This window comes from Chiloscyllium punctatum, chromosome 4, assembly GCF_047496795.1.
Source record: "Chiloscyllium punctatum isolate Juve2018m chromosome 4, sChiPun1.3, whole genome shotgun sequence".
Lineage (NCBI taxonomy): Eukaryota > Metazoa > Chordata > Chondrichthyes > Orectolobiformes > Hemiscylliidae > Chiloscyllium > Chiloscyllium punctatum.
This window is the reverse complement of record NC_092742.1, coordinates 71,243,342-71,269,715: the sequence shown is the minus strand read 5'-3', so window position 1 is coordinate 71,269,715 and position 26,374 is coordinate 71,243,342.

Below are 26,374 nucleotides of genomic sequence, written 5' to 3'. Positions count from 1 at the left end.
CCAGCACTGAGAGGAGAGAGCGAACCCAGCACGGAGGAGAGGTAGAAATCCCCGCATAGAGGGAAGAGATCGATCCCAGCATGGAGGGGAGAGTGATCCCAGTGCGGACGGGATGTAGCAATCCCAGCACAGAGGGAAGAGAGTGATCCCAGTGTTGAGGGGAGAGTGATCCCAGTGCGGAGGGGAGAGAGCAACCCCAGCGCGGAGGGGAGAGAGCAATCTCAGCACGGAGGGGAGAGAGTCATCCAAGTGAGGAGGGGAGATCCCAGCATGGAGGGAAGAGTGATCCCAGCGTGGAGGGGCGAGAGCGATCCCAGCAGGATGGGACAGAGCGATCACAGCACGAAGGGGAGAGAATAATCGCAGTGAGGAGGGGAGAGAGAGCGATCCCAGAACAGAGGGAATAGAGCAATCCCAATGTGGAGGGGAGACAGCGATCCCAACGTGGAGGGGAGATAGTGATCCCAGTGCAGAGGGGAGTGATCCCAGCGCGGAGGGGAGAGAGTGATCCCAGCATGAAGGGGAGAGAGTGATCCCAGTGCAGAGGGGAGAGAGTGATCCCAGTGCAGAGGAGAGAGAGCGATCCCAGTGCAGAGGGGAGAGAGTGATCCCTGCACGGAGGGGAGAGAGTGATCCCAGCACAGACAGAAGAGAGCGATCCCAGTGCGGAGGGAAGAGAGCGATCCCAGTGCGGAGAGGAGAGAGCGATCCCATCGCGGAGGGGAGAATGATCCCAGCGCGGAGGTGAGAGCAATCCCAGCATAGAGGGGAGAGAGATTTCCTAGCATGGAGGGGAAAGAGCGATCCCAGTGAGGAGGGGAGAGAGCGATCCCAACACGGAGGTGAAAGAGCAATCCCAGCAGGATGGGAGAGAGCGATCACAGCACGGAGGGGAGAGAGCAATCCAAGTGATCCCAGTATGGAGGCGAGAGAGCCATTCCAGTGCGGAGGGGCGAGAGAGATCCAAGCGTGGAGGTGAGAGAGCGATCGCAACGAAGAGTGGAGGTAGCAATCCCAGCACAGAGGGAAGAGTGCGATCCCAGTGCGGAGGGGAAAGAGTGTTTCCAGCACGGATGGGAGAGAGTGATCCCAGCGTGGAGGGGTGAGAGCGAACCCAGCACGGAGGGGAGAGAGTGATCCCAGTGCGGAGGTGAGAGAGCGATCCCAGCGCGGAGGGTAGAGAGTGATAGCAGAGCGGAGGGGAGAGAGTGATACCAGCACGAATGTGAGAGCGATCCCAGTACAGAGGAGAGAGAGCGATCCCAGGGTGGACAGGAGAGAGCGATCCCAGTGCGGAGGGGAGTGAGTGATCCCAGCACAGAGGGGAGAGAGCGATCCCAGCACGGAGGGGAGAGAGATTTCCTAGCGCGGATTGGAGAGAGTGAACCCAGCATGGAGGGGAGAGAGCGATCCCAGTACAGATGGAGAGTGATCCCAGCATGTAGGGAGAGAGCGATCCTAGCGCGGAGAGGAAAGAGCGATCTTAACGAGGAGGGGAGAGAGCGATCCCAGTGCAAAGTTGAGAGAGCGATCCCAGCAGGATGGGAGATAGCGATCACAGCACAGAGGGGAGAGAGTAATCCCAGTAAAGTGGGGAGAGCGATCCCAATGTGGAGGGGAGAGCGCGATCCCAGTGCGGAGGGGAGAGAGATCCCAGCATAGATGTGAGAGTGTTCCCAGCACAGAGGGGAGAGAGCAATCCCAGCAGGATGGGAGAGAGCGATCACAGCACGGAGGGGAAAGAGTAATCCCAGTGAGGAGGGGAGAGTGATCCCAGTATGGAAGGGAGAGCGATCCTAGTGCGGAGGGGCGAGAGTGATCCAAGCGCGGAGGTGAGAGAGCAATCGCAGCACGGAGAGGAGGTAGCAATCCCAGCACAGAGGGAAGAGTGTGATCCCAGTGTGGAGGGGAAAGAGTGTTTCCAGCGTGGATGGGAGAGAGCGATCCCGGCGCGGAGGGTAGAGAGTGATCCCAACGCGGAGGGGAGAGAGTGACACCAGCATGAATGTGAGAGCGATCCCAGTGCGGAGGGGAGAGAGCGATCCCAGTGCGGAGGGGAGAGAGCGATCCCAGTGCGGAGGGGAGAGAGCGATCCCAGTGCGGAGGCGAGTGAGCGATCCCAGTGCGGAGGGGAGAGAGCGTTCCCAGTACAGACGGAGAGTGATCCCAGCGTGTAGGGAGAGAGCAATCCTAGCACGGAGGGGAAGAGTGATCCCAACGCGGAGGGGAGAGCGCGGTTCCAGTGCAGAGTTGAGAGAGCGATCCCAGCAGGATGGGAGATAGCGATCACAGCACAGAGGGGAGAGCGATCCCAATGTGGAGGGGAGAGAGCGATCCCAGTGCGGAAAGGGAGAGAGATCCCAGCATAGAGGTGAGAGCGATCCCAACATGGAGAGGAGAGAGCAATCCCAGCAGGATGGGAGAGAGCGATCACAGCACGGAGGGGAAAGAGTAATCCCAGTGAGGAGGGCAGAGAGCGATCCCAGCATGGAGAGGAGAGAGCAATCCCAGCAGGATGGGAGAGAGCGATCACAGCACGGAGGGGAGAGAGCAATCCCAGTAGGATGGGAGAGAGCGATCACAGCACGGAGGGGAGAGAATAATCCCAGTGAGGAGGGCAGAGAGTGATCCCAGTGCGGAGGGGAGAGAGCCATCCCAGTGCGGAGGGGCGAGAGCGATCCAAGCGCGGAGGTGAGAGCACGATCACAGCGTGGAGAGGAGTTAGCAATCCCAGCACAGAGGGAAGAGTGCGATCCCAGTGTGGAGGGGAAAGAGTGTTTCCAGCACGGATGGGAGAGAGTGATCCCAGCGCGGAGGGGTGAGAGTGATACCAGCACGAATGTGAGAGCGAACCCAGTGCGGAAGAGAGAGAGCGATCACAGGGCGGAGGGGAGGGAGCGATCCCAGTGCAGAGTCACGAGAGCGATCCCAGCAGGATGGGAGATAGGGATCACAGCACAGAGGGGAGATAGTAATCCCAGTGAGGAGGGGAGAGCGATCCCAGTGCGGAGGGGAAAGAGATCCCAGTGCTGAGGGGAGAGAGATTTCCTAGCGCGGAGGGGAGAGACCGATCCCTGCACAGAGGAGAGAGAGCGATCCTAGCGTGGAGGGGAAAGAGTGATTCCAGGTCTTGGAAGAGAGCGATCACAGCACGGAGGGGAGTGAGCGATCACAGCACGGAGGGGAGTGAGCGATCCCAGCGCGGAGGGGAGTGAGCGATCCCAGTGCAGAGTCGAGAGAGCGATCCCAGCAGGATGGGAGATAGCGATCACAGCACAGAGGGGAGAGAGTAATCCCAGTGAGGAGGGGAGAGCGATCCCAGCGCGGAGGTGAGAGAGAGAGATCCCTGTGCAGAGGGAAGAGAGCGATCCCAGCGTTGAGGGGAGAGAGCGATCCCAGTGCGGAAGGGAGAGAGATCCCAGCGCAGAGGTGAGTGCGATCCCAGCGTGGAGACTAGAGTGATCCCAGCGCTGAGGGGAGAGAGCGATCCCTGTGCAGAGGGAAGAGAGTAATCCCAGTGCGGAGGGGATAAAGTGAGTCTAGCGCGGAGGGGAGAGTGATCCCAGTGCAAAGGGGAGATCGCGATCCAACAGGATGGGAGAGAGCGATCACAGGATGGACGGGAGACAGAGATCCCAGCAGGATGGGAGAGCGCAATCACAGCACGAAGGGGAGAGATTAATCCCAATGAGGAGGGGAGAGCGATCCCAGCACAGAGTCGCGAGAGCGATCCCAGCGTGGAGGGGAGAGAGCGATCCCAGCGTGGAGGGGAGAGTGATCCCAGCGCTGAGGGGAGAGAACGAACCCAGCGCGGAGGTGGGAGAGATCCCAGCACAGAGGGAAGAGAGCGATCCCAGTGTTGCGGGGAGAGAGCGATCACAGTGCGGAAGGGAGAGAGATCCCAGTGCAGAGGTGAGTGCGATCCCAGCACAGAGGGGAAAGAGCGATCCCAGCGTGGAGGCAAGAATGATCCCAGCACAGAGGGGAGAGAGTGAACCCAGCGCAGAGGAGAGAGAGAGATCCCAATGCGGAGGGGACAGGGATCCCAGCGTGGAGGGGAGAGAGCAATCCCAGCACAGAGGGAAGAGAGCGATCCCAGCGTGGAGGGGAGAGTGCGATCCTAGCGCGGAGAGGAGAGAACGATCCCAGCACGGAGAGGAGAGAACGATCCCAGCGCGAAGGGGAGAGAGCGATCCCAGCATAGAGGGGAGAGTGATCCCAGCGCAGAGGTGGGAGTGATCCCAGTGCAGAGTCAAGAGAGCGATCCCAGCAGGATGTGAGATAGCGATCACAGCACAGAGGGGAGAGAGTAATCCCAGTGAGGCGGGGAGAAAAATCCCAGTGTGGAGGTGAGAGAGCGATCCCAGTGTGGAGGGGAGAGTGATCCCAGTGAGGAGGGACGAGAGCGATCCCAGCGTGGAGGGGAGAGAGAGATCCCAGCAGGATGGGAGAGCGCAATCACAGCACGAAGGGGAGAGATTAATCCCAGTGAGGAGGGGAGAGAGCATTCCCAGTGCTGAGGGAAGAGAGCGATCCCAGCGTGGAGGGGAGAGAGATTTCCTAGCACGGAGGGGAGAGAACGATCCCAGCGTGGAGGGGAGAGAGATTTCCTAGCGTGGAGGGGAGAGAACGATCCCAGCGCGGAGGGGAAACAGTGATTCCAGCGTGGAGGAGAGAGAGTGATCCCGGCGTGGAGGGGAGAGTGATCCCAGCGCGGAGGGGAGAGTGATCCCAGCGCAGAGGTGAGAGCGATCCCAGTGCAGAGTCAAGAGAGCAATCCCAGCAGGATGGGAGACAGCAATGACAGCACAGAGGGGAGATAGTAATCCCAGTGAGGAGGGGAAAGAGATCCCAGTGCTGAGGGGAGAGAGATTTCCTAGCGCGGAGGGGAGAGACCGATCAGTGCACAGAGGAGAGAGAGCGATCCTAGCGTGGAGGGGAAAGAGTGATTCCAGGTCTTGGAAGAGAGCGATCACAGCACGGAGGGGAGAGAGTGATCCCAGTGCGGAGGGGAGTGAGCGATCCCAGCGCGGAGGGGAGTGAGCGATCCCAGTGCAGAGTCGAGAGAGCGATCCCAGCAGGATGGGAGATAGCGATCACAGCACAGAGGGGAGAGAGTAATCCCAGTGAGGAGGGGAGAGCGATCCCAGCGCGGAGGTGAGAGAGAGAGATCCCTGTGCAGAGGGAAGAGAGCGATCCCAGCGTTGAGGGGAGAGAGCGATCCCAGTGCGGAAGGGAGAGAGATCCCAGCGCAGAGGTGAGTGCGATCCCAGCGTGGAGACTAGAGTGATCCCAGCGCTGAGGGGAGAGAGCGATCCCTGTGCAGAGGGAAGAGAGTAATCCCAGTGCGGAGGGGATAAAGTGAGTCTAGCGCGGAGGGGAGAGTGATCCCAGTGCAAAGGGGAGATCGCGATCCAACAGGATGGGAGAGAGCGATCACAGGATGGACGGGAGACAGAGATCCCAGCAGGATGGGAGAGCGCAATCACAGCACGAAGGGGAGAGATTAATCCCAATGAGGAGGGGAGAGCGATCCCAGCACAGAGTCGCGAGAGCGATCCCAGCGTGGAGGGGAGAGAGCGATCCCAGCGTGGAGGGGAGAGTGATCCCAGCGCTGAGGGGAGAGAACGAACCCAGCGCGGAGGTGGGAGAGATCCCAGCACAGAGGGAAGAGAGCGATCCCAGTGTTGCGGGGAGAGAGCGATCACAGTGCGGAAGGGAGAGAGATCCCAGTGCAGAGGTGAGTGCGATCCCAGCACAGAGGGGAAAGAGCGATCCCAGCGTGGAGGCAAGAATGATCCCAGCACAGAGGGGAGAGAGTGAACCCAGCGCAGAGGAGAGAGAGAGATCCCAATGCGGAGGGGACAGGGATCCCAGCGTGGAGGGGAGAGAGCAATCCCAGCACAGAGGGAAGAGAGCGATCCCAGCGTGGAGGGGAGAGCGCGATCCCAGCAGGATGGGAGATAGCGATCACAGCACAGAGGCGAGAGAATAATCCCAGTGAGGAGGGGAGAGCGATCCCAGTGTGGAGGGGCAAGAGCGATCCCAGCGTGGAGGGGAGAGAGAGATCCCAGCAGGATGGGAGAGAGCAATCACAGCACGAAGGGGAGAGATTAATCCCAGTGAGAAGGGGAGAGCGATCCCAGTGTTCAGGGGAGAGAGTGATCCCAGCACGGCGGGGAGACAGCGATCCCAGTGTGGAGGGGAGAGTGATCCCAGCGTGGAGGGGAGAGCGCAATCCCAGCGCAGAGGGGTGAGAGTGATCGCAGCGCGGAGGGGAGAGCGCAATCCCAGCACGGAAGGGAGAGAGAGTCTCCAGTGTAGAGGGGAGAGAGCGATCCCAGCGCGGAGGGGAGAGAATAATCCCAGTGAGGAGGGGAAAGCAATCCCAGTGTAGCGGGGAGAGAGTGATCCCAGTGCGGAGGTGAGAGAGCGATCGCAGCGTGGAGGGGAGAGAGTGATCCCAGCATGGAGGGGAGAGAGCAATCCCAGCAGGATGGGAGAGCGGGATCACAGCACAGAGGGGAGAGAGTAAACCCAGTGAAGAGGCCAGCATGGAGGTGAGAGAGCAATCGCAGCGTGAAGGGGAGAGCGTGAACCCAGCGCAGAGGGGAGAGAGATTTTCTAGCGTGGAGGGGAGAGACCAATCACAGCACAGAGGGGAGAGAGTAATCCCAGTGAGGAGGGGAGCGCGATCCCAGTATGGAGGGAAGAGAGTGATTGCAGCATGGAGAGGGGAGAGCGATCCCAGTGTGGAGGGGAGATAGCGATCCCAGCACAGAGGGAAGAGAGTGAATCCCGCGCAGAATTGAGAGAGCGATCCCAGCGCGGAGGGGAGAGAGTGATCGCAGCACGGAGGAGAGAGTGATCCCAGTGCGGAGGGGAGAGAGTGATCGCAGCGCGGAGGAGAGAGTGATCCCAGCGCGGAGGGGTGAGAGCGATCACAGTGCGCAGGGAAGAGAGCGATTCCAGCGCGGAGGGGAGAGCGCGATCCCAGTGCGGAGGGGAGAGAGCAATCCCAGTGCGGAAGGGAGAGAGTGATCACAGCGCCGAGGTGAGAGAGCCATCCCAGTGTGGAGGGGAGAGAGCGATTCCAGCACGGAGGGGAGAGTGCGATCCCAGTGCGGAGGGGAGAGAGCCATCCCAGTGCGGAGAGAAGAGGGCGATCCCAGCGTGGATGGGAGCGAACGTTCCCAGCATAAAGCGGAGAAAGTGATCCCAGTGTGGAGGGGAGAGCGCGATCCCAGCGCGGAGGGGTGAGAGTAATCGCAGCGCGGAGGGAAGAGAGAGACTCCAGTGCAGAGGGGAGAGAGCGATCCCAGCGCGGAGGGGAGAGAGCGATCGCAGCATGGAGGGGAGAGAGTGATCCCAGTGCGGAGGTGAGAGAGCGATCCCAGCGCGGAGGGAAGAGAGAGACTCCAGTGTAGAGGGGAGACAACGATCCCAGCGCGGAGGGGAGACAATAATCCCAGTGAGGAGGGGAAAGCGATCCCAGTGTGGAGGGGAGAGAGTGATCCCAGTGCGGAGGTGAGAGAGCGATCGCAGCGTGGAGGGGAGAGAGTGATCCCAGCATGGAGGGGAGAGAGCAATCCCAGCAGGATGGCAGAGCGTGAACCCAGCGCGGAGGGGAGAGAGTGATCCCAGCAGGATGGGAGAGCGTGAACCCAGCGCGGAGGGGAGAGAGTGATCCCAGCGCAGAGGGAAGAGAGATTTCCTAGCGCGGAGGGGAGAGATCGATCACAGCACAAAGGGGAGAGAGTAATCCCAGTGAGGAGGGGAGCGCGATCCCAGTACGGAGGGGAGAGAGATTTCCTAGCGCGGAGGGGAGAGATCGATCACAGCACAGAGGGGAGAGAGTAATCCCAGTGAGGAGGGGAGCGCGATCCCAGTACAGAGGGGAGAGAGAGCCCAGCGTGGAGGCGAACGTGATTCCAGCGCGGAGGGGAGAGAGATTTCCTAGCGCGGAGGGGAGAGATCGATCACAGCACAGAGGGGAGAGAGTAATCCCAGTGAGGAGGGGAGCGCGATCCCAGTACGGAGGGGAAAGAGCGATCCCAGTGCAGAGGGGAGACAGAGCCCAGCGTGGAGGCGAAAGTGATCCCAGCACGGAGATAAGAGAGAGATCCCAGCTTGGAGGGGAGAGTGTGATCCTAGCGCGGAGAGGAAAGAGGGATTCCAGTGCAGAGGGGAGAGCGATCCCAGTGCAGAGGGGAGAGAGATCCCGGCGCAGAGGTGAGTGTGATCCCAGCGTGGAGGCTAGAGTGATCCCAGCGCTGAGGGGAGAGCGTGATCCCAGTGTGAAGGGGAAACGGTGATTCCAGTGTGAAGGGGAAACAGTGATTCCAGTTTGGAGGGGAGAGAGCGATCCCAGCGCGGAGGGGTGAGAGCAATCCCAGCGCGGAGGGGAGAGAGCGATCCTAGTGTGGAGGGGAGAGAGTGATCCCAGCGCGGAGGGGAGAGTGATCCCAGTGCGGAGGGGAGAGAGTGGTTCCAGCGCAGATGGGAGAGAGTGATCCCAGCGCGGAGTGGAGAGAGTAATCCCAGTGCGGAAGGGAGTGAGCGATCCCAGCGCGGAGGGGAGAAAGATTTCCTAGCGCGGAGAGGAGAGAACGATCCCAGCGTGGAGGGGAGAGAGTGATCCCAGCACGGAGGGGAGAGAGTGATTCTAGTACGGAAGGGAGTGAGCGATCCCAGCGCGGAGGGGAGAGAGATTTCCTAGCGCGGAGAGGAGAGAACGATCCCAGCACGGAGGGGAGAGAGCGATCCCAGCACAGATGGGAGAGTGATCCCAGCGCAGAGGCGAGAGCGATCCCAGTGCAGAGTCAAGAGAGTAATCCCAGCAGAATGGGAGATAGCGATCACAGCACACAGGGGAGAGAGTAATCCAGGTGAGGAGGGGAGAGTGATCCCAGCACGGAGGTGAGAGTGATCCCAGTGCAGAGTCAAGAGAGCAATCCCAGCAGGATGGGAGATAGTGATCACAGCACACAGGGGAAAGAGTAATCCCAGTGAGGAGGGCAGAGAGCGATCCCAGCACGGAGGGGAGAGTGATCCCAGCGTGTAGGAGAGAGCGCAATCCTAGCACGGAGGGGAAAGAGTGATTCCAGCGTGGAGGAGAGAGTGAAATCAGTGCAGAGGTGATAGCGATCCCAGTGCAGAGTCAAGAGAACGATCCCAGCAGGATGGGAGATAGCAGTCACAGCACACAGGGGAGAGCGTAATCCCAGTGAGGAGGGGAGAGCGATCCCAGTGTGGAGGGGAGAGTGCGACCCCAGGGCGGAAAGGAGAGAGCGATCCCAGTGCAGAGGGGAGAGAGCAATCCCAGCAGGATGGGAGAGAGCGATCACAGTATGGAGGGGAGAGAGTAATCCCAGTGAGGAGGGGCGAGCGCGATCCCAGTGCGGAGGTGAGAGAGAGATCCCAGAGCGGAAGGGAGAGAGATCCCAGCGCAGAGGCGAGAGTGATCCCAGCGCTGAGGGGAGAGAGCGATCCCAGCACAGAGGGAAGAGAGCGATCCCACCACAGAGGGAAGAGAGTGACCCCAGCGCGTAGGGGAGAGAGTGAACCCAGCGCGGAGGGGAGAGAGTGATCCCAGCACGGAGGGGAGAGAGTGATCCCAGCGTGGAGGATAGAGAGATTTCCTAGTGCGGAGTGGAGAGAACGATCCCAGCGCGGAGGGGAGAGAGCGTTCCCAGCGTGGAGGGGAGAGAGCGTTCCCAGCGCAGAGGGAAGAGAGTGATCCCAGCACTGAGCGGAGAGAACGAACCCAGTGCAGTGGGGAGAGAGCGATCTCAGTGCGGAAGGGAGAGAGATCCCAGCGCAGAGGTGAGTGAGATCCCAGCACGGAGGGGAGAGAGCGATCGCAGCGTGGAGGGGAGAGAGCATTCCAGCACGGAGGTGTGAGCGCGATCCCAGCACGGAGAGAAGAGAGCGATCGCAGTGTGGAGGGGAGAGAGTAATCCCAGTGAGGAGGGCAGCGCGATCCCAGTATGGAGGGGAGAGAGTGATTGCAGCACGGAGGGAAGAGAGTGAATCCCGCGCAGAATTGAGAGAGCGATCCCAGCGCGGAGGGGAGAGAGTGATCGCAGCACGGAGGAGAGAGTGATCCCAGTGCGGAGGGGTGAGACCGATCCCAGCGCGGAGGGGTGAGATCGATTCCAGCGCGGAGGGGTGAGAGCGATCACAGTGCGCAGGGAAGAGAGCGATTCCAGCGTGGAGGGGAGAGTGCGATCCCAGTGCGGAGGGGAGAGAGTGATCACAGTGCGCAGGGAAGAGAGCGATTCCAGCGCGGAGGGGAGAGCGCGATCCCAGTGCGGAGGGGAGAGAGCCATCCCAGTGTGGAGGGGAGAGAGCGATCCCAGCGCGGAGAGAAGAGGGCGGTCCCAGCGTGGATGGGAGCGAACGTTCCCAGCATAAAGGGGAGAGTGTGATCCCAGCGTGGAGGGGAGAGAGTGATCCCAGCACGGAGGGGAGAGAGTGATCCCAGTGCGGAAGGGAGTGAGCGATCCCAGCGCGGAGGGGTGAGAGATTTCCTAGCGCGGAGAGGAGAGAACGATCCCAGCACGGAGAGGAGAGAGCGATCCCAGCACAGATGGGAGAGTGATCCCAGCGCAGAGGTGAGAGCGATCCCAGTGCAGAGTCAAGAGAGTAATCCCAGCAGGATGGGAGATAGCGATCACAGCACACAGGGGAGAGAGTAATCCAGGTGAGGAGGGGAGAGTGATCCCAGACGGAGGTGAGAGCGATCCTAGTGCAGAGTCAAGAGAACGATCCCAGCAGGATGGGAGATAGCGATCACAGCACCCAGGGGAGAGCGTAATCCCAGTGAGGAGGGCAGAGAGCGATCCCAGTGTGGAGTGGAGAGTGCGACCCCAGGGCGGAAAGGAGAGAGCGATCCCAGTGTAGAGGGGAGAGAGCAATCCCAGCAGGATGGGAGAGAGCGATCACAGCATGGAGGGGAGAGAGTAATCCCAGTGAGGAGGGGCGAGCGTGATCCCAGTGCGGAGGGGAGAGTGATCCCAGTGAGGAGGTGAGAGAGAGATCGCAGCACGGAGGAGAGAGTGATCCCAGCGCGGAGGGGAGAGCGCGATCCCAGCGCGGAGGGGTGAGATCGATCCCAGCGTGCAGGGAAGAGAGCGATTCCAGCGCGGAGGGGAGGGCGTGATCCCAGTGCGGAGGGGAGAGAGCAATCCCAGTGCGGAAGGGAGAGAGTGATCACAGCATGGAGGGAAGAGAGCGATTCCACCACAGAGGGAAGAGAGTGACCCCAGCGCGGAGGGGAGAGAGTGACCCCAGCGCGGAGGGGAGAGAGTGATCCCAGCATGGAGGGGAGAGAGTGATCCCAGCGCGGAGTGGAGAGAGCAATCCCAGCGCGGAGTGGAGAGAGCAATCCCAGCACAGAGGAAAGAGAGCGATCCCATCACAGAGGGAAGAGAGTGACCCCAGCGCGGAGGGGAGAGAGCGTTCCCAGCGCACAGGGGAGAGAGCGATGCAAGTGCAGAGGAGAGAGAGCGATCCCAGGGCGGAAGGGAGAGAGATCCCAGCACAGAGGTGAGTGCGATCCCAGCACAGTGGGGAGAGCGCGATCCCAGCGTGGAGGGGAGAGTGGTCCTAGTGTGGAGGGAAGAGAGCGATACCAGCGCGGAGGGGAGAGAGTGATCCCAGCGCGGAGGGGAGTAAGCGATCCCAGCGTGGAGGATAGAGAGATTTCCTAGCGCGGAGTGGAGAGAACGATTCCAGCGCGGAGGGGAGAGAGTGATCCCAGCGTGGAGGGGAGAGAGTGATCCCAGTGCAGAGGGGAGAGAACGATCTCAATGCGGAAGGGAGAGAGATCCCAGCGCAGAGGTGAGTGCGATCCCAGCACGGAGGGGAGAGAGCGATCCCAGCACGGAGGTGTGAGCGCGATCCCAGCACGGAGAGAAGAGAGCGATCGCAGCGTGGAGGGGAGAGAGAGATCCCAGCAGGATGGGAGAGAGCAATCACAGCATGGAGGGGAGAGAGTAATCCCAGTGAGGAGAGGAGAGGCGATCCCAGTGTGGAGGAAAGAGAGTGATCCCAGCACAAGGGCAGAGAGTGATCCCAGCGCGGAGGTGAGAGCATGGTCCCAGCGCGGAGGTGTGAGCACGATCCCAGCGTGGAGGGGAGAGTGATCCCAGCGCAGAGGTGAGAGCGTGGTCCCAGCGCGGAGGTGTAAACGCGATCCCAGTGCAGAGAGAAGAGAGTGATCCCAGCGTGGAGGGGAGAGAGCGATCCCAGCACGGATGGGAAAGTGATCCCAGCGTGTCGGAGAGAGAGAAATCCCAGTAGAGAGGGGAGAGAGCAATCCCAGCGTGGAGGTGAGAGAGCGAATCCCGCACGGAGGGGATAGTGATCCCAGTGTGTAGGGAAGACAGTGATCCCAGCATAGAGTCGCGAGAGCGATCCCAGCATGGAGGGGAGAGAACAATCCCAGCGCAAAGGGGAGATAGTGATCACAGCATGAAGGGGAGAGACTAATCCCAGTGAGGACAGGCGAGCGATCCCAGCGTGGAGGGGAAAGAGCGAATCCCGCACGGAGGGGAGAGTGAGCCCAGCGTGTCGGGGAGAGAGCGTTCCCAGCGTGGAGGGGAGAGAGCGTTCCCAGCGCAGAGGGAAGAGAGTGATCCCAGCACTCAGGGTAGAGAACGATTCCATTGCGGTGGTGAGAGAGCGATCCCAGTGCGGAGGGGAGAGAGCGATCCCAGCAGGAAGGGGTGGGATTATTCCCAGGTGAGGAGGGGAGAGCGATCCCAGTATGGAGGGGAGAGAGTGATCCCAGTGCATAATGGAGAGAGCTATCCCAGTGTGGAGGTGAGAGTAATCCCTGCGCAGAGGGGAGAGAGTGATCCCAGTGCGGAGGGGAGAGAGCGATCCCAGAAGGATGGGAGAGAGCAATCCCAGCGTGGAGGGGCGGTAGCAGTCCCAGCACAGAGGGTAGAGAGCGATTCCATTGCGGTGGTGAGAGAGTGATCCCAGTGCGGAGGGGAGAGAGCGATCCCAGCAGGATGGGAGAGAGCGATCACAGCACAGAGGGGAGAGATTAATCCCAGTGAGGAGAGGAGAGCGATCCCAGTGTGGAGGGGAGAGAGTGACCCCAGTACGTAATGGAGAGAGATATCCCAGTGCGGAGGAGAGAGAGTGATCCCAGCGCGGAGGAGAGAGAGCGATCCCAGCGTGGAGGGATGAGAGCGATCCCAGTAGGATCGGAGAGAGCGATCACAGCACGGAGGGGAGAGAGCGATCCCAGCACGGAGTAGAGAGAGCGATCCCAGTGCGGAGGGATGAGAGCGATCCCAGTGCGGAGGGGAGAGAGTGATCCCAGTGCGGAGGGGAGAGAGTGATCCCAGTGTGGAGGGGAGAGAGTGATCCCAGTGTGGAGGGAAGAGAGCGATTCCAGTGTGGAGGGGAGAGAGTAATCCCAGCGTGGAGAGGAGAGAGCAATCCCAGCAGGATCGGAGTGAGCGATCACAGCACGGAGGAGAGAGAGTAATCCCAGTGAGGAGGGGAGAGTGATCCCAGTGTGGAGGGGAGAGAGTGATCCCAGCGTGGAGAGGAGAGCGCGATCACAGCACGGAGGGGAGAGAGCAATCCCAGCACGGAGTAGAGAGAGCGATCCCAGTGCGGAGGGATGAGAGCGATCCCAGTGCGGAGGGGAGAGAGTGATCCCAGTGTGGAGGGGAGAGAGTGATCCCAGCGTGGAGAGGAGAGCGCGATCACAGCACGGAGGGGAGAGAGCGATCCCAGCACGGAGTAGAGAGAGCGATCCCAGTGCGGAGGGATGAGAGTGATCCCAGCGCGGAGGGGAGAGAGCAATCCCAGCAGGATCGGAGTGAGCGATCACAGCACGGAGGAGAGAGAGTAATCCCAGTGAGGAGGGGAGAGCGATCCCAGTGTGGAGGGGAGAGAGTGATCGCAGCACGGAGAGGGGAGAGCGATCCCAGCACAGAGGGGAGCGTGATCCCAGTGTGAAGGCGAGAAAGTGATCCCAGCACAGAAGGAAGAGAGCGAATCCAGCGCAGAATTGAGAGAGCGATCCCAGCACAGAGGGGAGAGAGTGATCGCAGCACGGAGGACAGAGAGCAATCCCAGCACAGAGGGGAGAGAGTGGTCGCAGCACGGAGGACAGAGAGTGATCGCAGCGCGGAAGAGAGAGAGTGATCCCAGTGCAGAGGGGAGAGAGCGATCCCAGCAGGATGGGACAGCGCGATCATAGTGCGGAGGGAAGAGAGCGATCCCAGCACGGAGGGAAGAGAACGATCCCAGCAGGATGGGAGAGAGCGATCACAGCACGGAAGGGAGAGAGTGATCCCAGCGTGGAGGTGAGAGGGATCCCAGCACGGAGGGGAGAGAGTGATCCCAGCACGGAGGGGAGAGCGTTCCCAGTGTGTACGGGAGACAGTGATCCCAGCCTGGAGGGGAGAGAGCAATCCCAGCGTGGAGGGGATGTAGCAATCCCAGCACAGAGGGTAGAGAGCAATTCCATTGCGGTGGTGAGAGAGTGATCCCAGTGTGGAGAGAAGAGAGCGATCCCAGTGCGGAGGGGAGAGCGCGATCCCAGCGTGGAAGGGAGAGAGCAATCCCAGCAGGATGCGAGAGCGCAATCACAGCAGGGAGGGGAGAGAGTAATCCCAGTGAGGAGGGGAGAGTGATCCCAGTGTGGAGGGGAGCGAGTGCTCGCAGCACGGAGAGGGGAGAGCGATCCCAGCACAGAGGGGAGCATGATCCCAGTGTGGAGGCGAGAAAGCGGTCCCAGCACAAAAGGAAGAGAGCGAATCCAGCGCAGAATTGAGAGAGCGATCCCAGCACAGAGTGGAGAGAGTGATACCAGCGCGGAGGGGAGAGAGTGATCGCAGCACGGAGGACAGAGAGTGATCGCAGCGCGGAGGACAGAGAGTGATCCCAGCGCGGAGGGGTGAGAGCGATCCCAGCGCGGAGGGGTGAGAGCGATCCCAGAACGGAGGGGAGAGAGTAATCCCAGTGAGGAGGGGAGAGCAATCCCAGTATGGAGGGGAGAAAGCGATCCCAGCACGGAGGTAAGAGAGCAATTGCAGCGTGAAGGGGAGAGCACGATCCCAGCGTAGAGGAGAGACAGTGATCCCAACGCGGAGGGGAGATAGTTATCCCAGCATGGGGGAAAGAGAGTGATCCCGGCACAGAGGGGAAAGAGCGATCCCAACATTGAGGGGATAGAGTGATCTCAACACGGAGGGGAGAGAGTGATCCCAGCGCGGAGGGGAGAGCGCGATCCCAGCGCGGAGGGGAGAGAGTGATCCCAACATGGAGAGGAGAGCGTGATCCCAACACAGAGGGGAGAGAGTGATCCCAGCCCGGAGGGGAGAGAGCAATCCCAGCGTGAAGGTGAAGGAGTGATCCCAGTGCTGAGGGGAGAGAATGATCCCAGTGCAGAGGGGAGAGACTGATCCCTGCACGGAGGGAAGAAAGTGATACCAGCGCGGAGGGAAAATAGCGATCCCAGCACGGAGGGGAGAGCGCAATCCCAACGCGGAGGGGAGAGAGCGATCCCAACATGGAGGTAAGAGAGCGATCCCAGCACACAGTGGAGTGAGTGTTCCTAGCGTGAAGGGGAGAGAGTGATCCAACGTGGAGGGGAGAGAGTGATTCTAGTGCTGAGGGGAGAGTGCGATCCCAGCATGGAGGGGAGAGCGCGATCCAGCGCAGAGTAGAGAGAGTGATCCCAGCGCAGAGGGGATAGAGCAATCCCAGCGCGGAGGGGAGAGAGCGATCTCAGTGCAAAAGGGACAGCGAACCCAACGTGGAGGGAAGTGAACGATCCCAGTGCAGATGGGAGATAGATCCCAACGCGGAGGATGGCTCTCCCCTCTGCGCTGGGCTCGCTCTCTCCCATCTGCGCTGGGACCACTCTCTCCCCTCTGCGATGGGATTGCTGTCTCCACTCTGCGCTGGTATCACTCTCTGCCCACCGCACTGGGATCTTTTTCCCCTCTGTGCTGGGGTTGCAGTCTCCCATCTGCGCTGGGATTGCTCTTCTCTATGCACTGGGATCACTCTCTCCCCTCTGCACTGGGATCGCTCATCCCTCTGCGCTGGGATCACCCTTCCCTCTGCGCTGGGATCGCCCTTCTCTCCGTGCTGGGATCAGTCCCATCTCCCATGAGTCTCCCTACCACTGATGCTGGGTGGAGCCGTCCCTTTTGCTGCCGATGCTGAGGAGGCTGACTCCGCCCTCACCCTGCCAAATACGCCACATAAAGGAAAAGAGCACAAGTTTTATCTGCCTGATTCTGTTTCCAAGTAAATTCTTAGAAAGTGAAATAAATGTTGAAGACTTTGGGGTAACTTTATTCATGAGAGTGGATGGATTGACATCAAGTGTTATTCACAGAAATGGGAACAGCTGCATCCTTCCAGTTTGTACAAAGTTGTATTTGACTGAAAGCTGAGTTGATGTGATCATGAGCTCAGGTGGATGAACAATTCAGACTTCATTAAAGGTGATAATTACATGTGGATGAGGGCTTTTTGGCTTGACTTTAACTTGCCTTCAGATTTAACACCTCCAGCATGGATTTTCTGGGGAACTGATCAGTACATGGGGATCTATCAACGACAGATTAACTACACTCCATGAAGGTTAACTTCTGTCAACTACAGTGTCAATTCTCTCTGGAAATGTTTAGCAGTGAGTACTCGTTCCCAGAGATGTTTGGAACTATCAGACAGTCAGGGGTGGATGAAGTCCTGGGTGGTTTCGAAAGCAAATCAAGAGAGAAAACATTGCCACCATCCACAACTGCAACTTCAACTACCTGAATACATTGCTGCACTGCCTGAATAGTTCAAAAGCTTAGCTGTGATGAAGAAAAATGCAAATATTCATGCTGCTCATCCCTAAGTTTCAACCGAGTACTTCAGCCCAGTGAGTTCTATTTTATTGTGTGTATGGGTCCTAACCATAGTGATTGTAATGGGGTCAGCCAGCTGGACCTCATAGGATATGAGTTCCCTGATTGGGGCTGCCCACTTATGGGCGGCACAGTGGCTCAGTGGTTAGCACTGCTGCCTTACAACGCCAGGGACCCAGGTTCAATTACAGCCTCAGGCAACTGTCTGTGTGGAGTTTGCTCATTCTCCCCTTGTCTGCATGGGTTTCCTCCGGGTGCTCCAGTTTCCTCCTACAGTCCAAAGATGTGCAGGTCAGGTGAATTGGCCATGCTGAATTGCCCGTGGTGCTAGGTGCATTAGTCAGGGATAAATATAGGGCAATGGAATGGGTCTGGGTGGGTTACTCTTTGTAGGGTCGGTGTGGACTTGTCGAGCCAAAGGGCCTGTTTCCATACTGTAGGGAATCTAATCTAATCAACTTGGCCCAGTCAGGGAGCCCTGGTTGATGAATATAAACAGAGATACTGGCGCTCTTTTGCCTGATTCTATATGAGGCAGTACTATAATTAAGGACTATTTGCATGTAAATAAAAGGTGACTTGGTGACAGTATACCAGTCTCTGTGGAGTTATTTCACTAAGTTTAGGCTTCCAAATACTACTTTTCTTGAGTTCAAGGTGCATTCCTTAAAATGGCTTGTTTACAACAAACTGGAGACGCATATTCTCTTTGACTCTGGTAGAGTCTCTGCCTCTTTCTAGATCACCCGGCTTGATCATGTGACACAGACATCATCATTACATCATTGTACATTATGACAATGTCTTATTATGTAAGAGATCCCGCTACATGTTGAGATTCGTCATGAAACAAGTGAAAGGGTGAGTTTAACCCTCAGACAAAAATGAATGGAAAAATAATTACATGCATTGCTATAAGTAAAAACTTAACAACATCATTTTTACCCCTGCTTGAGCAGTGCTGTATTCACTATTTTGAAGTGATTGGAAGCATCAGAGGAAGTTTTTGTATTTCATCACTGATAAACATGTGGACATTTGACAAAGAGTTTGATTGTCAAGTTTCACCTTTGTAAATAATGCTCATAAAGCTGATTGATTTTCCTGGATGACTGAGATGGCTCTGAACTTTGGAGTCCATGAAGATCCTGCTGAAGGATGTTTAACTTGCACCTCTGCCATTGAAACAAGACAATATATGTGAGATATTGCTGAGGGTGGAGGCAAGGAGGAGAATAGTAACTGTTGAGAAGTAGCAGCACTTTGAATGGAATTTCCAATACCGTATGCACACTGCATAACTACTGCGTTGTGTAGTTTTAGCAAGGCTCTCTGATCTTTATACTTCTTTCTCTGTGAAATAAAGGCAAACATTCCGTTTGCCTTACCTATTCCCTGCTGAACTTGGATGCTAACATTTTGTGACTTATGTATGCAAACCACCAAATTCTTCTATTCGCTACCTATTTCCTGTCTTTCTACACCTTAATAATGTTCATCTCTTCTTCCTGCCAAAATGCATAACATACATTGTTCTGAAGGTGTAGAGGTATTTTGTACCTTTAAGAGCATTGAAAAGCTAGCAAGGACTTAGAGAAGCACAGAGAGTCCAGAACAAGGTAACAATATAAAACTTGGTCGAAACAACTAACTAATTCTATGTTGCCTGGATACAAAAACAAATTCAAATTTGTCCAATCAGTTTAAATTATGGCCCAAGATACCAAATCCAATCAAATTTAAATTTAGTATTTTGACAATATTAAAACCAATGAAACGATCCAATGTTTTGGGATATAAATATCAGACATTTTGAATAGTTAGCCAGAGTGGCAAAGAGCAGCTAGCGTCAACAACTAGAGACACTGCTTGAAGAAAGATCTGCTCTCTTAAAGGGACCTTTATCAATCAAAGACCTGGGGAGCAGGATCCCATAGAAGAAGAAAAGAAGATACAGGAAAATCTACAGAGGACACTCAGCGAAGCTGACTGGTTTTCAAACGGGATTTTTTTTTTGTAAATCATAATTGGGTGTTTTATCAGACTACTGAGGGGAAGGTGAAAGATAGGGTTAGAGAAAAGAGTTGTGAATAGTCGTTAGTGAATTATTCTCTGTTAGACTTAAAGAATAAAGTTCTTAAATGTTTTGTATTTTAAATATTGATTTTGGGGATAGCTTTTTGCCTCTTGAATTTTAACAGATTACAGCATGGAATGACTCTTTTCTGTGTGTCTGGTTTAAATTAGCAGAGGAATTTACCCCATGTTGTAACAGTTTGGGGGCTCATCCGGACTTAACAATTTGGGTCTCGGATTCGTGATTTGAATAGATTTAGACAGATCCAGTCTGAGATTTGGACAGATTTGAATAGATTTGGGGTATGAAAAAGCCCAGTGGATTTAAACACTTGCAGTTTAGTATCCAAGATTTTTAAATAAAACTTAGGTGAGACAATTTGTTGAATTTCGGTGACTTGTGGTTGATTAAATTAAAAGTGAGAGAAATGGCTCTTAAAATTGCAAGTCAGGCAGCATGAAGATGGAGAAGTCGACATTTCGGGTAGAACCCTTCTTCAGAACTGGGGGTGTATGTAAGGGGGGGCTGCAGATAAAGGGCAGATTGCAGTTTGGTGAGGTAGGGATAGGTGAACACTGGTAGAGGGTACAACTTGGTTGGTGGATGGGAGAAATGAATCCGTTTGGGAGCTGGAAAGAAGGATCAATCAGAGGAATGGAAGGGTGCGGGAGGAGATTGCTGGGAAGGGAGTTTGGGGGGGGTGAATGAGAGTGGAGTTTCTTTGCAATTGGAGAACTCAATGTTGAGTCCTCCGGGTTGTAGGCTGCCCAGGCAGAAGGGGAGGTGTTGTTCTTCCAAATAGCTGTTTGATTCGCTGTGGCAATGAAGGAGGTTGAGGATGGTCATGTCGGAAAGGGAGTGGCAAGGGGAATTAAAATAGATGGTGACTGGGTGGTGGGGTCGGCCCCTGCGGGCCCGGCTGAGAGGCTCGGCAAAACAACAGAGCCAGTCAGCTTCTGTGAATGCAACATAGGCAGGGAGCTGGAAGAACACAGCAAGCCAGGCAGCGTCAGGAGGTGCAACAGCCAGCAGTCAAACAGACTGACAGCAATACATACTGAACCTGTTTGGAGAGCTCAAAGCAACTAGAAATTGTAAAAACTGATAAGGAAAGTCTTACCAGAGCCACAAGGGGAAAGGTCTGAATTTTAAATGTAGGATTTGTCAATATCAGACACTCAAAGTTAGTAAACTCCCTTAGAAGGGTAAAAGTTCATATCTTTAAGGAAAAAAATCAAGGCAAAGAAGCTAAAACAAGATGTAAATTATTACATTTAGAAAAAAAAGTTTAGAGTTCAGGAAAATTAGTAAAAACATACTTTGAGAAAGGACAGCTGTTAAGATGATGATTAAATTATTACTATAATTTGATTAATTAGGGTGAGAAAGTTGAAGGCAAAAAAAGAGTTTATTAAAATAAATCAGTGTTTTGAGAAGAAATTGAATTTCATTGTGCAACTAAAGATATTCTTAAAGAAGCAATAACAGCAAAACACAATTCTTTTTCAATTTCAAATGGCATAACTATTTTAGTGAAGAAGCAGAGACAGTGCAAATGTTGGAGAAATGTTGAAGAAGAAAGGTAAATGACATAAAGTTAGTCTTTACTCCATCTTAGGAGAATATAAACAAAATAATATTTCTTAATTTTAAAGCATTTTAGGACCTTCAAACCACTCTCTTGCCTGCTGGTATATTCTTGCGACCTTGAAACCTTTTCAGCACAAGCAACTGGATAATTTTGAAACTTTTCAACATTTGTAAATGTTAATAATCAGAAATTAAAGGAAATCTTTGGAAAGGAAAATATGCAGATAAAAATTAAAAATCTTCTTCATGATAAAGCTCTAAAAGCATTTCATCTTCATCATCCAGTAAGTAAAGAAAATAATTATAATATTTTTAAACCTTGCTGTGGTAGATGATGTTAAATGCAATTTGAAATGATTGTATTATTCAAAAAAACAGCAAAACCTGTTACAGTACAAAGAATTTAAAATTCTTATAAGAGCTTTCAAGTAAATGACTTAAATAAGAAAAAAACATTAGCCATTCAAACAATGACAATGAAGAAATATGTTACACCAAGTACCAGTCATATAATAGAGACAACAATATTTAACAACTTCCAGAAGAAAGAGTCTGTAATTTTACGAATGGTCTTGACAGAACTGATTTGCAATGGATTTTTAGTGGAATTTCTGATCCGTTTATTTCAGAGATTTTGCAATCAGAAGAAGATCTCCCATTAGAAAGAGCTGTCCACATGATGGAGGAAGTTGAGAAACTCAATAACAGCCCAAGAGAACGATGAATAACTCACCTCCTGATTCCTCAAAGCCTCTTCACCATTTGCAAGGCACAGGTGGGGAGTTACATGGGATGTTTCTCACTTGCCAAGATAACTGCAGCTCTAACAACAATCAATAAGTTCAACAACAACAAAGATGAAGCAGCCTGCTTGATTGGTGCCCAAGTCCAATATTTACTCCCTTCACACTAATGCACATTGGCAGCAGAGTAACTTGTCTATAAGAAGCACTGCAATAACTCACCAAGGTAGCTTAGACAGCTCCTTCCGAACCCGTGACCTCTACATCTAGAAGGATAAAGGCAGCAGGTACATGGTAAACCACAAGCTGCAAGTTCCCTTCATTTCCTCACTGTTGCTATATCAAGATCCTGAAACTGCCTTCCAAACAGCACTGTATGTGTCCCTGTCCTCCAAGAACTGCAGCTGTTCAACTCAGCAGCTCCCGTCACTTTCTCAAGGGCAGTTAGGGATAGGAAATAAACTTTGGCCCAATTACTGACACCCATATTCCAGGAATGAATAAAAAGGATCTGAATCAGTCATAAATTTCAAAAGGAAATTGCATGTGTATTTGAAAAGAAAAAGTTTTCAGAGCTCTGGGGAAGATACTGGGTCTAATTAGACAGCTCTAACAACCAGCCTGCCCAGACAGGAATGGCTGAATGATTTTTTTTGTTCTATGATTCTAATTTACCTCCAGTACTTAGTTAACCAAACATAAATTTACTTGCATGAGCATGCACAACTTCTGAAGGTCACCTTGCATTATTTGTTGACAACTCACTTGTGTTTTACATCTTTTTGTGCATCAAGGATTCACTTCTCATGTTAACAATATGGCTACATTAATATTTCAGTGATGGGACTTCAATTTGGCTGAAAATGTGCTTTGCTTATTGCCATTCTTATTATTTAAAGCTTATTCTGCTCATGTCTACTGTTTTCCAAATTTGACTGGACAAGAGCTTTCCAAGCTGAAAGTACATCACAGCCTTGTGGACCTGTGTCCTATGATTTCCTGGTCATTTTCCAATATATGTAGCTCGCCTTTAACAATGCAGCCTTGAGAAGCACCCACATCACCTGGTAAAACATGAAAATCTAAAATGTCTCTTTAATACTTAAATTATAAGTGGGTGTCACTAGTTAGGCCAAAATCTATTTTCTATCCCTAACTGCCCTTGAGAAGGTGATGGCTGTTGCTGACTTGAATGGCTGTAGTTCTTGGAGAGTAGGGCACATAAAGTGCTGTCAGGAAAGGAGGTTCAAGATTTTGACACAGCAACATTGGATGACATGGTGCCTTGGTGGCTAGCATTGCTGCCTCACAGCATCAGGGACCCAATTTCAATTCCAGCCTTGAGCAACTGTCTATGTGGAGTTTGCACATGCTCCCTGTGTCTGTGTGGGTTTCCTCCCACAATCCAAAAGATGTGCAGGTTAGGTGAATTGGCCATGCTAAATTGCCCATTGTGTTCAGGGATGTGAAGGTTAGATGCATTAGTCAGGGGTAGATATAGGGGAATGAGTCTGGGTGGGTTACTCTTCAAAGGGTTGGTGTGGACTTGTTGGGCTGAAGGGCCTGTTTCCACACTGTAGGGATTCTAATTCTAAGAAAAAAATCAGTGAAGAAATAAGGAGAACCTGCAGCTAGTTTGATGCAGATTGAACATCCCCGAAGCATTGGACTTACTGGTGTAGGTTTGCTCGCTGACTTGTAGGTTTGATATCCAGATGTTTCATTACCTGGCTAGGTAACATCATCAGTGGTGACCTCCAAATGAAGTGAAGCTGTTGTCTCCTGCTTTCTTTTTATATGTTTGTCCTGGGTGGGGTTCCTGGGGTTTGTGGTGATGTCATTTCCTGTTCGTTTTCTGAGGGGTTGATAGATGGCATCTAGATCTATGTGTTTGTTTATGGCGTTGTGGTTGGAGTGCCAGGCCTCTAGGAATTCTCTGGCTGTATCAGCTGTATCAGAACACTATTCCAACGAGCCACCACACACTGCAGCACAGACGAACTTTGGAAAACAGAGGAGAACCACCTATACAACGTATTCAAGAAGAACGGATACTCAAAAAATACAGTTCACAGATTCCTCAAGAACAAACCACGACAAGCAGACCAAACACAGCCAGAAACCCTAACCACCTTACCATACATCAACGAAGTTTCAGAAATGACAGCCAGATTACTAAGACCTCTCGGAATCCTAGTAGCACACAAACCAACCAACACTCTCAAACAAAACCTAACAAACTTAAAAGACCCAGTACAACCCATGGATAAAACCAACGTCATCTACAAAATTCCATGCAAGGACTGCTACAAACACTACTTAGGACAAACAGGAAGAAAGTTAGCCAATAGGATACACGAACACCAGCTAGCCACAAAAATACACGATCCTCTCTCCCTCGTAGCTCTACACACGGATGAAAAAAACCACCAATACGACTGAGACAACACATCTATCCTGGGACAAGCTAAGCAAAGACATGCCAGAGAATTCCTAGAGGCCTGGCACTCCAACCACAACGCCATAAACAAACACATAGATCTAGATACCATCTATCAACCCCTCAGAAAATGAACAAGAAATGACATCACCACAAACCCCAGGAACCCCATCCAGGAGAAAGATATAAGTAGAAAGCAGGAGACAACAGCTTCGCTTCACTTGGAGGTCACCACTGATGATGTTACCTAGCCAGGTAATGAAACGTCTGGATATCAAACCTACAACTCAGCGAGCAAACCTACACCCTAAACCTCAACCTGAGCTACAAACCTTCACAAACCTTGCATTCGACTTACTGTCTTATCAGGTGGATTATTCAAAATGGTGAAATAAAAGAATAGCTCCTTTCCAAACCTCAGGATGCCCTAGTCCTCTTTATGATATTTTTATGAAACGTAATCACTGCTGTTATGTAGGAAACACTGCAGCCAATTTGGACTGAGTAAGCTCTTGGAAACATCTTCCCCATCTGTAAATAGTTATGAAACATGAAAGTGAGTGCATTTATTCAGCCCGCCACTTCATTCTGTGAGAGTTTGATTAAACTAAAGGGTGACCTCCAACCAAAGAGCACAAGCTCCTTTAATACAACTCCAGCAGGATCGCCAATCCTCACTATTGAGGAAGACCACATTGGCTAATTACCTCAACTGGATCATTGCAAACAACTTAGTCCCTGTTTATGTCACCACTGCAACTTCCCCTATTCTGCAAGGTGAAGTAACTTAAGGGCTGGTGGCTTGCTGGATTTTGCATTCTACATTCAAGCATACTACATGCCACATGTCAGGGTTAAATATCCCTGTATCTATCACATCTAAATGCTGGGCGGACCTTATGTTTGAAATTTATCACAACCTGCTTCCTCTGCACGAAGGACTTGTCAAGGTTGTCAGATTGAGAACAATAAAGGTAGGTTTTAAGGAGATTGCAATGAAAAATAAAGACAAAAGTTTAGTTTAAATATAAAATGTAGCCATCTCGTGCTGACTTTTCATTTAAATGCGTATCATTCGTGATTCATTTCTAATTTAGAATCAAACAATTTTGACATTTATACACTCCACATGATGTATCACATATACATAAATGTTGTTACAATTCTGGTGAAATTTGAATAGGATATCTTTACTCGTTAAGGAACATTTCAGCAGACTTACTGTAACCTGAGCAGGCTAATCAAAAATTTAAACTGATATAGTCATGCTGCCTGGCCTCAACTTAACTTATAGTAAACAACTTGTTTCTGTGAAATTGAACGATTGCAGATCATGTACTAGCGGGATCCAGACTTATTGATGTATTCATTGATTCTGTTCATACTTGTAGTCATTGGGCTCTGAGGGTTGCATGATCAGAAGTAATTTGACCTTCAGTGTGAATTAATCAAACAGCAGATGGTCAAGATTCAGCAAATCTATTCTTTCCTTTCTTCAGAACCATTGCCACCATATTGTGTCCCACTGAGTTTTTATTCTCAGTTTGTCACAGTGCCAGAATCTGAATTGCAGCATTTGCCAAGCATTGATGTTTGGCCCACTTGGCACTTTGTTTTTATCAAAACTGAACAAGAAGTATTTAGAAGTACTTTATACAGTTAAGGAAACATCATGGGAACTTGGAAGGAGTTATGTTCATGCTGAGACTCAATCCAGTGATCGTACACTTACTTCAATGACTTGATTTTAAAAGGTGCGGCATTCATTAAACAAAAATTGGCAAACTTTTTCTTGTTTTCCAAACACTTGGAGTGCTGTAATTTGTTTTAAATCATGTCATTATATCATGAAAAAAAAACCAATTACATAGTTTGCACATATCCTTCCAGCAGAGTGAAGCACAAATGTTGTGGAATTTCTCTGTTCTTGTTGTTTGGCTTGAAATTGTAGTCCCACAAAACTGTACTTTTAGTTTCCTCAGGTTACCAAGCAGTATGGATCTGTGTATAAAGTAGTTGTGATCTCAATTGGAGCTGGCACTCATAAACTATGGAAGTGTTAATCCTGTTTTGGATTGATTGAAAGTCTGACTTGTAAAGTACGCTGCATGCATTAAAGGCAACTGATTTTTCTATGTCTATGACCTTGTTTATCCCTGAAAAATAGAGTAGTGTTAACAAGATTTCAGTGCTTTAAAATGGACCCACCCTAATTGTCACATATAGTCCTCCTAGTCATTGAATCAAAGCATTTTTACAGCATTGAAAAAAGGCTCTTCAGCCCATTGTGAACATGCCAGTCATCAAACATCTATCTATTCTATTCCCATTTTGATTTTCCTAACCTGATCTTGATGTGGACCTGGATATATGTGGTCAACATCCTTCCCAAAACATGTGGAAAGCTTCTTTAAGTGTTCAAATAAAGGCCCAAGACATGTTGTTAGGTGATATTTATAAAGCAAAGCTCTGCCTACTAAACTTTGCCATGGATCAAATGATCCAAAACCCTTCAAGAGACTGCTATAACACATGACTGAAATGATTTTCCTTTTACTTTTGTAGGGTGAGGATGAACAATATTTCTGACCCCACAGAAATATTCCAACCAACTGATAGTGCA